Source organism: Macaca thibetana, chromosome 16, assembly GCF_024542745.1.
Source record: "Macaca thibetana thibetana isolate TM-01 chromosome 16, ASM2454274v1, whole genome shotgun sequence".
In the NCBI taxonomy this organism is placed as follows: domain Eukaryota; kingdom Metazoa; phylum Chordata; class Mammalia; order Primates; family Cercopithecidae; genus Macaca; species Macaca thibetana.
In genome coordinates, this window is record NC_065593.1 from 35,100,799 (window position 1) to 35,115,842 (window position 15,044).

The window sequence follows — 15,044 nt, forward strand, 5'->3', positions numbered from 1 at the left end:
CTCTTATGCTCTTTCTCTTAGCAAGACATGGCATGAATTGGCTGGAGATGATACCAGTTGAGCCAAGAGGTCAGACTGGCTATACTGGACTAGACAGAAGGGAGCAATGCAAAACATTCCCTGAAATCAGACACCAGCAGCCCTTGATATTCAAATGAAGGCAGCATATAGATTATTTTAGTGGCTCTGTGGTCCTAGGGCCCTGAGGAAAATGGAAGAGACTGTGTTGGTTTCCTCCCATCATGGGTTGGAACCCACTTCCTACTCTCTGCCTCTTCTTTCCTGTCTCCCACATATCCACAGCCTCCCTTCCTGCTGTCCTCAACCCATTCGGAATCCTCCACTGTATTCCAGAAAAGTTTCATGCCCCACAATTCTGTCTTCTCCATAACCCAGTTTAAATTCTCATGTGTTCAATTATCCCCAACTTTTTAAAGTGTGATGACCCTCTCCCTGCCCTTTAAAACTTATTATGGAAATCATTTAATATACCAAAAGTAGATAAAAGTCTAACAAATCCCTAGGTACCCATTATCTAGCTTTGACTACTATCAACATATGAGACCAAGCCAGGCGCCGTGGCTCACGCCTGTAATCCCAGCACTTTGGGAGGCTGAGATGGGTGGATCACCCGAACTCAGGAGTTTGAGACCGACCTGGCCAACATGGTGAAACCCCATCTCTACTAAAAATACAAAAACTAGCTGGGCATAGTAGCCTGTGCCTATAATCCCAGCTACCCAGGAGGCTGAGGCAGGAGAATTGCTGAAACAGCAGGAGGCTGTAGTGAGCCAAGACTGTGCAACTGCACTCCAGCCTGGGCCACAGAGCAAGACTCCAGTTCAAAAAAAAAAAAAAAATTAGCTAGATGTGGTGGCACACGCCTGTAATCCCAAGTACTCGGGAGGCTGAGGCAGGAGAATCACTTGAATCCAGGAGGTGGAGGGTGCAGTGAGCCGAGATCATACCATTGCACTGCAGCCTGGGTGACAGAGTGAGACTTTGTCTCAAAGACAAAAAACAAAACATGAGACCAGCAGTTTGACTAGTTAAAACATGGCATGAAAGTAGGCAGTGAGTAGGGAATCAAACAACTGTTTAATGAAAATTATTATAAAAAGGCTGGGTGCGGTGGCTCATGCCTGTAATCCCAGCACTTTGGGAGGCCGAGGCGGGTGGATCACTTGAGGCCAGGAGTTCAGGAACAGCCTGGCCAACATGGTGAAACCCTGCCTCTACTAAAAATACAAAAATTAGCTGGGCGTGGTGGCGCGGGCCTGTGGTCCCAGCTACTCCAGAGGTTGAGGCACAAGAATTGCTTGAGCCCAGGATGGGGAGCTTGCAGTAACTGAGATCGTGCCACTGCAATCCTCCAGCCTGGGCGACAGAGTGAGACTCTGTCTCAAAATAATAATAATAATAATTTTTTTAAATAACACCTGATTTTGGGAGAGGGAAAAAATATAAAAAAGAGAAAATTATAATATTTGAAAGTAGAAAATCAATGGAAAGATTAAACAGATGAATAGTATGAATGAATAATTTGTGACCTAGAAGATAGCCACAAAGAAGTTACCCAGAATGCACAGAGACAAAGAAATGGAAAGCATGAAAGATCATGGGTCATGGATGACAAAGCACAAACTCTGGAGTTCCAGAAAGAGGAAATAGAGAAAATGGGGCAGAGGACATATTTGAAAGGTTATGACTGAGAATTTTTAAGAATTAATGAGACCCAAATTCTTAAAGAAACTCGGTGAACTGCAATCCAGAAAAATAAAAAGAAATCCACATCAAGACACATCATAGTGAAACTACAGAAAACTGAAGAGAACAATCCTCAAACAGCTAGAGAGAAATATATCTTACCTACAAAGAAACAAATGAAAATGACAGCAGATTTCTCAACAGCAACGGAAGAAGCCAGAAGACAGCAGAATAACACCTCTAATGTCTGAAACGAAAATCATTGTCAAACTGGAATTACATCCTAGTGAAACTATTTTTCAAAAGAGATCTTGAAATAATGATATGTTTTTCGATTATTGGATGATGGAAGATACCAGCAGCTAGGAGTTCACATACCCTTTAGGTAATTCTTGAGGTTTCTAATGAGAAATTCTGAAGAACTGGGGTTTGTAGAAGTGGCAAACAGTCATAGGCTGAGAACATAAAAACACTAAGGAAACGATGACTCTAACCATAACCACCATCAACCCCACCTCAGTTTTTAATCTCTGTAGCCCTTTGGTTACACTAGAGATATATGGTTCAACTCTGCAGATCTTGGCAGAGAACACTTCTGCTCCATTTTCTCAGGACTACCGCCCCAAAAAGGCTTTCCTAGGCCCCTCAGCTCCTAGGAGGAGTGGTTAATACGATTGGTTAGAGTCCAAGGCATTCCTTGGGTCTTACTTATTTCTCTTTTTTGTCTCTTATAGAGGCCTTCTCTGCAGTCTGTGTCATGTTAGTTTCAGGGAGAAGAGAGAAAACATCCAACCTAACACAGCTGCATAGTAGGAGGTACTGGATTTCCATTCTTTGTGTATACCTCTCTGTAGCCACCTTGATCTGGAATGCCAAAGAGAGGAGGGCACCCGTGCATTGCTTGGTCCTTGGATCAATACCACAGTATTAACCTCAGAACCTCATCCATGCCTTCTAATGTGAATGCTCATTCCCACTCGGAAGTAATGAAGACTACAAGCTGCTCTCCCTGGGGAAAGTACAAGAGGCCACATACGAACGCATGAGAAAGAACTTACCTTGTCTCTCTCCCTCTCTCTTTTTTTTGTATTTTGTTTTTTGTTTTTTGAGATGGAGTTTCATTCTGTTGCCCAGGCTAGAGTGCAGCGGTGCGATCTTGGCTCAGTGCAAGCTCCGCCTCCCGGGTTCAAGCCATTCTCCTGCCTCAGCCTCCTGAGTAGCTGAGATTACAGGTGCGCACCACCACACCCAGTTAATTTTTGTATTATTAGTAGAGATGCGGTTTCACCATCTTGGCCAGGCTGGTCTCGAACTCCTGGCCTCAGGCAATCCACCCACCTTGGCCTCCCGAAGTGCTGGGATTACAGGCATGAGTCACAGTGTCCAACCAATTAACTTACCTTCTCTAGATTCACTTTCCTTATCTCAAAATGGAAGAAGAATGTGGAATTCACAGGGAATTGAACATTAAATGTTTTGTTGTTTTGTTTTGTTTTGTTTTGTTTTTGAGACAGAGTCTCGCTCTGTCGCCCAGACTGGAGTGCAGTGGCACAATCTCGGCTCACTGCAAGCTCCGCCTCCTGGGTTCACGTCATTCTCCTGCCTCAGCCTCCCGAGTAGCTGGGACTACAGGTGCCCACCACCACGCCCGGCTAATTTTTTTTGTATTTTAGTAGAAACGGGGTTTCACCATGTTAGCCAGGATGGTCTCAATCTCCTGACCTCGTGATTCGCCCGTCTCGGCCTCCCAAAGTGCTGGGATTACAGGTGTGAGCCACTGTGCCCGGCCAACATTAAATGTTTTGATGAAATCACTTAGCACTCCAAAGAGGCTAAATGTTTATTGTATTAGTATAGAAACAGAACAACTTGCAAAAACAAAAACGTCCACTACACACTGAGTTCACAATATGATAAAACTAGCATTCCAGATCAGTGGGAGAAAGACGGTTTATGCATTAAATGTAATGAGACAACTGGTTAGACTTTAAAAAAAAAAAAAACCCAAATCATTATGCCAAAATAAACTACATATGTATTAAAACTTAAAGATGAAATATGAAACCACAAAAGTACTAAGGGAAACATAGATGAATTTTTTCTAATTTTGGAGTGAAAAAGGCCTTTTAAAGCATGTGTTACCAAATTCAGAAGCTGTAAGGAAACATTTTTTTATAAATTTGGCTACATAAAAATTCAAGACTTAGACCTTTTTAAAAGACATAAAAATCATACCTTTAAACGAAGGAAAAACATTCTATGTTTTTGAAGAGGAAGAATTAGTATCATAAAGGTGCCAATTCTTTTATTAACATATAAATGTAACATACAAATCCAAATTAGCATATAAGTGCAATCAGAATCAGAATACATCAATTTTTTTTAAAAACTGGACAGTAATTTTAACATTCATATAGAAGAATAAAGGAGATGGTCAAGAATATTTGGAAAGGAAGACCAGCAAAGGGGACCTGTCTTATCATATATTAAACTTAAAATGAGGCTATGGCAAATAAAACAGTATGATATTGGCACGGGAATAGACATCTTGATCAGTGGCTCATACCTGTTCCAGAATTACAGTTCCAGAGCTTTGGGAGCCCAAGGCGGAAGGGTGGCTTGAGGCCAGGAATTTTTTTTTTTTTTTTGAGATGGAGTCACACTCTGTCACCCAAGCTGGCATGATCTTGGCTCACTGCAACCTCCACCTCCCAGGTTCAAGTGATTTCCTACCTCAGCCTCCCAAATAACTGGGACTACAGGCACCCGCCACCACGCCCAGGTAATTTTTGTATTTTTAGTAGAGACAGGGTTTCACCATGTTGGCCAGACTGGTCTGGAACTCCTGGCCTCTGCCCCGACTCATCCTCTCAAAGTGCTGGGATTATAGGCCACCACGCCCGGCCTGAGGCCAGGAATTCAAAACCAGCTTTAACAACAAAGTGAGACCCTGTGTCTATAAAAATGTTAAAAATTAGGCTGGGTGTGATGGCTCATGCCTGTAATTCCAGCATTTTGGGAGGCTGAGAGGGTAGATCACGGATCACTTGAGGCCCAGAAGTTTGAGACCAGCCTGGACAACATGGCAAAACCCCATTTGTACAAAAAATAAAAATAAAACAGTTCCCCGGGTGTGCTGGCCTGTGCCTGTAGTCCCAGCTGCCCAGGAGGCTGAGGTGGGAGGATTGCTTGAGCCCAGAAGTTTAAGGCTGCAGTGAGTTATGATCATGCCTCTATATTTCCAGCCTGGGCAACAGAACGAGACTCCATCTCTATTTTTTAAAAAAAGAAAAATAGAACCCCCAAATTGATCAAACTACATGGCAACCTAATAAACGACTGATACGGTTTGGCTGTGTCCCCACCCAAATCTCATCTTGAATTGTAGTTCCCATAATCCCCACATGCCGTGGGAGGGAGCCAGTGGGAGGTAATGAAGTCATGGGGGCAGTCACCCCCATGCTGTTCTAGTGATAGTGAGTGAGTTCTCAAGAGATCTGATGGTTCTATAAGGGGCTTTTCCCCCTTCGCTCGGCACTTCTCCTTCCTGCCACCAGGTGAAGAAGGATGTGTTTGCCTCCCCTTCCACCATGATTGTGAGTTGCTTGAGGCCTCCCCATCCCTGTGCAACTGTGAGTTGATTAAACCTCTTTCCTTTATAAATTACCCAGTCCTGGGCAGTCCTTTATAGCAGCATGAGAACAGACTAATACAAGGACCAAGATGCCTTTTTATTTATTTATTTTATTTTATTTATTTTTTATTTTATTTTATTATTTTATTTTATTTATTTATTATTTTATTTATTTTATGGTGCTAGCATAATTGAGTATACAACTAGAATAAAATAAAGCTAGTTCCTATGGCAGACACCACTAGTTGCCTACCCAATTTTCATTCATAATCTTGATTTTGTTTAGGGCAGCAATGTGCCCAGACACATCTATTTACCACCCTAGACTCTCCTGAAAATAAGAGTGGCCATGTCCCACTCAGTGAGACATAATTAGAAGTCTAATGGGTAGAGCTTCCAGGAAAGCTACTGTTCTATCGATAAAAAGAAAAGAAGGGTGTTCTTCACCCTATATTCTTCCTGCCCATAATGTGTAAATGTGACCCTTTTAGTACAGAAACTGGTTTGCCTGAAAAAGAAAATAATAGGCTGGGCATGGTGGCTCATGCCTATAATCTCAGCACTTTGGGAGGCCGAGACAGGCAGATCACTTGAGGTCGGGAATTCGAGACCAGCCTGACCAACATGGAAAAACCCCCTCTCTACTAATAACACAAAAATTAGCTGGGCAAGGTACAGGTGCTTGTAATCCCAGCTACTCAGGAGGCTGAAGCAGGAGAATCACTTGAATCTGGGAGGCAGAGGTTGCAGCGAGCTGTGCACCACTGCACTCCAGCCTGGATGACAGAGTGAGAGCGACCGAGCGAGACTCCATCTCAAAAAAAAAAAAAGAAGAAGAAGAAGAAGAAGAAGAATCTTATCTAATTATGTACTTATTTAGAAATTCCAGGGGCTAATTTTGAAACACATCAGGCATGAAGACCCAACCACTAAATTCCAGAGATTACCTCAAGGCAGTTAATCTACAACCTGGCCATTGCTGAGATGACAGCAGCCCGCGTGGGTGGACCGTGACTCAAGATAGCCCTGGAACCAGACACACAGACCTCGTACCCAGCACCATTCCCGCATGGCTCCCGTTCCAAGTTCCCCTATTTATTTATTTATTTACTTACTGAGATGGAGTCTTGCTCTGCCACCCAGGCTGGAGTGCAATGGTGTGATCTCGGTTCCCTGCAACCTCCAGCTCCCGGGTTCAAGCAATTCTCCTGCCTCAGCCTCCCAAGTAGCTGGGATTACAGGCGTCTACCACCAGGCCCAGCTAATGGTTTTGTATTTTTAGTAGACCAGGTTTCACCATGTTGGCCAGGCTGGTTTCGAACTCCTGACATCAAGTGATCTGCCTGCCTCAGCCTCCCAAAGTGCTGGGATTACAGGTGTGAGCCACAGTGCCTGGCCAAGTTCCCCTAATTTCCTGGGTTTACAGGCTTGAGCCACTGTGCCAGGCCATATTATGTAATTTTTAAAGCCAGTGTTATGGTCCTCATCTGTTAGTTCAGAGCAGCGAGGTCCAATGGAAATATAATGTGTAGTTTAAAATTTTTAGCAGTCACATTAAAAACAGTAAACGGAAACAGGAGCTCACATCCCAGATAAACACCCAGGTCTTTTTAAAAACTCAGGCGTGGCAGGGCATGGTGGCTCATGCCTGTAACCCCAGCATTTTGGGAGGCTAAGGCAGGCAGATCATGAGGCCAGGAGTTTGAGATCAGCCAGCCTGGCCAACATGGTGAAACCCCATCTCTACTAAAAATACAAAAATTAGCCAGGTGTGGTGTTACGTGCCTGTAATCCTAGCTACGGGGATGCTGAAGCAGGAGAATCGATTGAACCCAGAAGGTAGCAGTTGCAATGAGCTGAGATCACACCATTGCACTCCAGCCTGGGTGACAGAGTGAGACTCTATTTCAAAAAAAAAAAAAAAAAAAAAAATTCAGGCATGCTAACGAGGGCTTGTAGTTCCAACTATTTGGGAGTCTGAAGAGGAGGATCATTTGAGCCTAGGAGTTACAGCCTGTAGCATGCCCTGATTGTGCCTGTGAATACTGTGAATAGCTACTGCACTCCAGCCTGGGCAACATAGTTTTTTTTGTTGTTGTTTTGTTTGTTTTTTTAAAGAGACAAGGTCTTGCTCTATTGCCCAGGCTGGAGTACAGTGAGTGGCATGATGATAGCTCACTGTACCTTGAACTCCTGGGCTCTAACAATCCTTAACACTCAGTTTGTTTGTTTGTTTGTTTGTTTGTTTGTTTGTTTAGACAGAGTTTCACTCTTGTTGCCCAGGCTGGAGTGATCTCGGCTCACTGCAACCTCTGCCTCCTGGGTTCAAGCGATTCTCCTGCCTCAGCCTCCAGAGCAGCTGGGATTACAGGCACGCACCATCATGCCTGGCAAATTTTTGTATTTTTAGTAGAGACGGGCTTTCACCATGTTGGCCAGGCTGGTTTGGAACTCCTGACATCAAGTGATCTGCCTGCCTCAGCCTCCCAAAGTGCTGGGATTACAGGTGTGAGCCACTGCACCTGGCCAACACTTACTTTAAAAAATACCTCAGCCTCCCCAGCAACTGGGACTACAGGCATGTGCCACCATGCCCAACTAAAATTAATTTAATAACATGCTTTATTTAACCCAATATACCCCTAAATATTACCATTGCGACATGTGATCAATTAAAAAATTACTGGTGAGATCTTTTACGTTCTCTTTTATGTTCTAAGTCTTAGAAATCTGATGTGTATTTTACATTTACAGCATAATTCAATCCAGATTATCCACATTTCAAGGTTTTGTTTTATGGTTTTGTTTGTTTGTTTGTTTAAGACAGGGACTCACTCCATCACCCAGGCTGGAGTGTTGTGGTGCCATCATGGCTCACTGCAGCCTCGATCTTCCCAGGCTCAGATGATCCTGCCGCCTCACCCTTCCAAGTAGCTGGAACTACAGGTGCATGTCATCACACTTGGCTAATTTTAAAATTTTTTGCAGAGATGGGGTCTGGCTATGTTGCCCAACCTGATCTTGAACTCCTGGGCTTAAGTGATCTCCTGCCTCAGCCTCCCAAAGTGCTGAGATAATAGGCATAAGCCACCATGCCCAGCCTCAAGTTTTCAATAGCTACTTGTGGCTAGCAGCTACTGCACTGGATGACACTAGTCTAGTCTAGGGCAGAGTCCATGATACATGGACATTACAGATGCAAACGTATGATTTCCCCTGCCTTTTCTTTTCTTTTCTTTTTTTTTTTTTTTTGAGACTGTCTCCCTCTGTCACCCAGGCTGGAATGCAGTGGCGCAATCTCGGCTCACTGTAACCTCTGCCTCCCACGTTCAAACAATTCTCCAGGCTCAGCCTCCCGAGTAGCTGGGATTACAGGCACACGCCACCACACCTGGCTAATTTTTGTACTTTGAGTAGAGACGAGGTTCCACCATGTTGGTCAGGCTGGTCTCTTAACTCTTGGCCTCAAGTAATCTGCCTGCCTCAGCCTCCCAAAGTGTTGGGATTACAGGCGTGAGCCACCGTGCCCGACCTGATCAATCTCTTAAAGAGAATCCAGCTTTATTACTGCCAGTACATGACCAAACTGCTACTATATTTGCCCTGGGAAAAATGGACAAAGGAAAATACTGTTAATTCATGAATAAAAACTTTGCAGAAAATTAGCCAGTGTTTCATTTTCAAAAACTTCCCTCTTTGTTCAGTAGATACCAGCTACTGATGACTACATATACTAGGGAAAGTTTAAAATTAGGAAATGCTGATTTCTCACATAGGAATTTCTAAATCCTGTGAAGAAAAGCTTAAAGAGCTTCTGAATATACAGAAGTTCCATTTAAGGACTAGGTCCTCCTTGTAGATGCATCAAAATATTACAAATTCCAAACTGAGACTTAATTCTCAAATGTGTTTTATTTGTTCTAAAACAATCTACCCACAAATATAAAACTATAAGTAATAGATTGTTATTTTCCCACTATGGGAATCTTTAGTGTGAAAAAGTATTCTACGAAAAGAATTTTTTAAAAAATAAATTATATAATAAAAAATATGTACAAAATGGGTCACAGAGGACAGATTTGTATATGCATAGATAAATATATGGAAGGTAACATACATAACTGTTAACAAGGCCAGGCACAGCAGCTCACGCCTGTTATCCCAGCACTTTGGGAGGCTGACGTGGGTGGATTGCTTGAGGTCAGGATTTCAAGACTGGTCTAGCCAACATGGCGAAATCCTGTCTCTACAAAAATATACAAAAAAAGGAAAAAAATTAGCCAGGCATGGTAGCGCACACCTGTAGTCTCAGCTACTTGGGAGGCTGAGGAACAAGAATCTCTTGAACCCAGGAGACGGAGGCTGCAAGACTGTGCCACTGCATTCCAGCTTGAGCGACAGAGTGAGACCCTGTCCCCTCCCTGCTCCCAAAAAGTGTTCACAGTAGTTACTACTGAAAAATGGGATTTAGGATGAACAAGATAATTTTACATTTTTAAAAATTCCCTACTAATCTGAATATTTTTATAATAAACATGTATAACTTAAGAATAGAAGTAAAAAAAATAAAGATAGATCATATGCAGATAAAATCTGAGTTTTCATTAAACTGTTTATAAGTTCAATATTTGTCTTTAAAAAGTCTCTAAAATTATGCATCATAAGGTTGGATGCAGTGGCTCATGCCTGTAATCCCAGCATTTGGGAGGCCGAGGCAGGTGGCTCACTTGAGATCAGGAGTTCAAGACCAGCTGGCCAACATGGTAAAACCCCATCTCTACTAAAAATGAAAAATTAGCTGGGCTTCGTGGCCCACGCCTGTAATTCCAGCTATTTGGGAGGCTGAGGCAGGAGAATTGGTTGAACCCAGGAGGCGAAGGTTGCAGTGAACCGAGATGGCACCACTGCACTCCAGTCTGGGTGACGGAGCAAGACTCTGTTTCTAAATAAATAAATAAATAAAGTTATGCATCATAAAAGTAACTTTAGGTGTATCAATTAAAGACTTCAGGCTGGGCAGAGTGGCTCACAACTGTAATCCCAGCACTTTGGGAGGCCGAGGCAAGAGGGTCATGTGAGCTCAAGAGTTCAAGACTAGCCTGGGCAACATAGCAAAATCCTGTCCCTATTAAAAATTTTTAAAAAATCAGCCAGGTGTGGTGCTGCCTGCCTGTAGTCCCAGCTACTCTGGAGGCTGAGGTGGGAGAATTGCTTGCACCTGGTGCCCAAGGCTGCAGTGAGCCATGGTTGCACCACTGCACTCCAACCTGGGCGACAGACCAAGACTCTGTCTCAAAAAAAAAAAAAAAAAAGATTTCATAAACTTGCTGGTTAGACAGTATTAAAATTGTTAAAATTGGCCGGGCGCAATGGCTCACGCCTGTAATCCCAGCACTTTGGGAGGCTGAGGCGGGCGGATCACCTGAGGTCGGAGTTTGAGACCAGCCTGACCAACACGGAGAAACTCCGTCTCTACTAAAAATACAAAATTAGCTGGGCGTGGTGGCACATGCCTGTAATCCCAGCTACTAGGGAGGCTGAGGCAGGAGAATCGCTTGAACCTGGGAGGCGGAGGTTGCGGTGAGCCGAGATCGCACCGTTGCACTACAGCCTGGGCAATAAGAGTGAAACTCCGTCTCAAAATAAATAAATAAATAAATAAATAAAATAAAAATAAAATAAAATTGTTAAAATTCTATCACTCCAGGAATTTTAAAAATCTTTGACTTTAACAGATTAAAACACAAAAAAGAAATATAAGCAATAAAAATATTAAATCAAAACAAAACGACAACAACAAAAAAATCCAAGAGTGCTTCCAAGTTTAGCTTGCCTTCCACTCAGGTGGGAGAAAGTTCAAATATTGCTGATCTACACAAAATATCAATAATTAGTATGTTTTCATAACTTACTTGTTTTAATTCATAACTCAATGAGCAATAATAGAAGTTCATTTCCATTAATTGACTATGATTATTTAGCAGTCTGCAGTGCTAGAGAAAATATGAAAATCTAAAGCATATATATATATATATGTACTGTTTTTGAGACAGTGTCTTGCTCTGTCACCCAGCTGGAGTTCAGTGGTGTGATCACAGCTTACTGCAGCCTCAACCTCCCAGGCCCAAGCAGTCCTCCCACCTCAGCCTCCCAAAGTGCTATGATTACAGGTATGAGCCGCCATGCCTGGCCAAAAGCATATTTCTTTAAAATGCTACTGCTACGCTGGGTGCAGTGGCTCATGCCTATAATCCCAACACTTTGGGAGGCCGAGAAGGGAGGATCACCTGAGCCCAGGAGTTCCAGACCAGCCTGGGCAACATGGAGAAATCCCATCTCTACAAAACAACAACAACAACAAAAAGCCATAACAAACAAAAATTAGCCAGGCTTAATCTTGAGATGATTTAAAAGTATTATAGGAGGGCTGGCCATAGTGGCTCATGCCTGTAATACAGCCACTGGGGAGGCTGAGTGGAAGATTCCTTGAGCCCAGGAGTTTATGATCAGCCAGGGCAACATAGCGAGACAGCTCCCCCACTCCCCAGAAATAAAAAAACTTACCTGGGCATGGTGGCACACACACCTGTAGTCCTAACTACTCGAGAAGCTGAGGCAGAAGGATCCCTTGCACCCAGGAGTTTAAGGATGGTCCATGCACACACTTCATCTGGGCCTGCAGTGAAATAGGCTGCTCCCTTCCTGACTGACTGGAGGGGCTGGGGGGAATCCCAGCAGGGAGAAAGCAATCCCTTCACCCCAGTTGCCAAACAGAACCTCCCACCCCCTGGATTTTCCTTCTCCCTCCATCTCTGATGGTTCTGGCTTTCCCAAACTGCTTTGGATCTTCTGATTCCTCTTGGGTTGAAGCAGACCAGTATTTTTTTTTAACAACATCCCCACTCCCCACCTGTTCCTCCCCGTTCCCATGCTGCCAACTTCTTCTTCCTCTTCTTTTATTTTTTTTAGTAGAGACGGGGTTTCATTGTGTTGACCAGGCTGGTCTTTAACTCCTGACCTCAAGTGATCCACCTGCCTCGGCCTCCCAAAGTGCTGGGATTACAGGCATGAGCCACCGCGCCCGGCCTCAGTGTGATGTTTTGATACATGTACTACATGAACATTTTCTTTTTTTTTTTTTTTGAGACATTCTTGCTCCATTACCCAGGCTGGAGTGCAGTGGCATGGCCTTGGCTCACTGCAACCTCCACCTCCCAGGTTCAAGTGATTCTCGTGCCTCAGCCTCCTGAGTAGCTGAGATTACAGACATGCGCCACCACGCCTGGCTAATTTTTCGTATTTTTAGTAGAGATGGGGTTTCACCATGCTGGCCAGGCTGGTCTCAAACTCCTGGGCTTGTTGTACCACTGAGCCCAGCCACCACACCCAGCCAAAAATATGAGTGGTTTTTGTTTATTGATCTTGTACCCTACAATATTGCTATACTTGTTTATTAGTTCTTATATAATTTTTTATTTTGACAAATAATAATTGTGCTTATTTATGGGGTACAATGTGATTTTTTTTTTTTTTTTGAGACGGAGTCTCATTCTGTCGCCTTGGCTGGAGTCCAGTGGCGCCATCTCAGCTCACTGCAACCTCCACCTCCTGGGTTCAAATGATTCTAGTGCCTTAGCCTCCCAAGTAGCTGGGATTACAGGTGTCTGCCACCACATCCAGCTAATTTTGGCATTTTTAGTAATGATGGAGTTTGACCATGTTGCCTAGGCTGGTCTCAAACTTCTGACCTCAGGTGATCCGCCCACCTCGCCCTCCGAAAGTGCCAGGATTACAGGCATGAGCCACCATGCCCAGCCTCAAGGCAATCCTATCAAAACCCCAGTTTTCTTTCTTACAGAAATTATCAAGCTGATCCTAAAATTCAGATTAAAATACAAGAGTTGGCCAGGCATGGTGGCTCATGCCTGTAATCCCAACACTTTGGGAAGCTGAGGTGGGAGAATTGCTTGAGGCCAGGAATTTGGGACCATACTGGGCAACATGGTGAGACTCTCTACCAAAAACTACTATAACAAAATTAGAGTGGTGTGGTGGCTGGTGCCTGTAATCCCACCTATCTGGGAGGCTGAGGTGGGAGGATTGCTTGAGCCCAGGAGGTAGAGGCTGCAGTGAACCACGTTCACACCTCTGCACTTGGGCCTGGGTATCACAGTGAGACCCTGTCTCTAAAAAAAGACAAAAAAAAAAAAACCCCAAAAAAACAAAAAAAAACAAGGGAACCTAGAGCAACCACTGAAAAAAGTTGTTAAAAAAAGAAGTACAATGAATATGCTAAGAAAAATATGAAATAAATAAAAAGAAAAAAATGAAGTCATATAAAATGGTCAGTTAAAACTACAAAAGGGAGAAAAATAGTGACAGAAATACAAGGGACATAAAATAGACAAAACAACCCTGAGAAAGAACGAAGTTGAAGGACTGGCACTTCCTGATTTCAAAACAGCACTGTATTAGTCCGTTTTCATACTGCTATAAATAACTTCCTGAGACTAGGTAATTTGTAAAGGAAAGAGGTTTAATTGACTCACAGTTCAGCATGGCTAGGGAGGCCTCAGGAAACTTACAACCAAGGTGAAGGGGAAGCAAGGCACCCTCTTCACAAGGCAGCAGGAAGAAGTGCCAAGAAAAAGGGAAAAGAGCCCCTTATAAAACAATCAGATCTTATGAGAACTCACTGTCACGAGAACAGCATGGGGAACTGCCTCCACGATACAATTACCTCCACCTGGTCTCTCCCTTGACACATGGGGATTATGGCAATTATGGGGATTACAATTCAAGATAAGATTTGGGTGGGGACACAAAGCCTAACCATATCAAGCACAAAGCTACAGCAATCAAGACAGTGTGGTACTGGTATAAGAACATTCAACATTCATATAGATCAATGCAATACAATTAGAGCCCAGAAATAAACCCTTATGTTCATGGTCAACTGATTTTTGACAAAGATGCCAAGAAAATTCAGTGAGAAAGAGCCTTTCAATATATGGTGCTGGGACATGTGAATTGCAAAAAAATTAATTTGGACTCCTATGTCACACCATACATAAAAATAAACTCAAAATGTAAGAAGTAAAACTATACAACTTATAGAAAAAATATATGTTTAAATTTCTTATTTATTTATTTTTGGAGACAGGGTCCCACTCTGTCACCCAGGCTGGAGTGCAGAGGTGTGAACATGGTCCACTATAGCCTCCACCTCCTGGGCTCAAGCAATCCTCCCACCTCAGCCTCCTGAGTAGCCGGGACCACAGAAATACGCCACCACGCCTGGTTACTTTTTAATCTTTTTTTTTGAGACAGGGTCTCACTATTTTGCCCAGGCTAATCTTCAACTCCTGGTCTCAAGTCTCAACCTCCCAAAAGTGCTGAGATTACAGGTGTGAGCCACTATGACCCCCCAAAGTAAATTTTCTTGAGTTAGAGAATGGTTTCTTAGATACAACATTAAAAGCACAAGCAACCAAAGAAATAAATAGATAAACTGGTATTCATGAAAACTAAAAATTTTAGTGCTTCAAAAAATACCATCAAGAAAGTGCAAGTACCCACAGAATGAGAGAAAATACTTGCAAATCATATATCTGATATGTGACTTGTATTCAGAATATATTCTACAAAACTCTTACAACCCAATATTAAGATAAAACCCATAATTTTAAAAAAATGCATCTGA

At 43.1% G+C, this 15,044-nt stretch overlaps 2 protein-coding genes across 9 annotated transcripts in view; both read left to right on the forward strand.

Moving 5' to 3' along the window:
* Positions 1 to 15,044, forward strand: part of PTRH2 (peptidyl-tRNA hydrolase 2) — a 1,137,200-nt gene that overhangs the window by 827,703 nt on the left and 294,453 nt on the right. The window lies entirely within an intron of this gene.
* The window catches only part of SKA2 (spindle and kinetochore associated complex subunit 2), a 976,874-nt gene that overhangs the window by 87,753 nt on the left and 874,077 nt on the right, over positions 1 to 15,044 (forward strand). The window contains exon 1 of one of the 2 annotated variants that reach the window (XM_050764801.1): positions 12,064 to 12,068. The exons of the other annotated variant lie outside the window; for it this stretch is intronic. The gene's annotated coding sequence lies outside the window, so the exon portion shown is untranslated. Of the gene's footprint in view, positions 1 to 12,063; positions 12,069 to 15,044 lie in introns of those variants that run through there. 2 annotated transcript variants of the gene reach the window in all.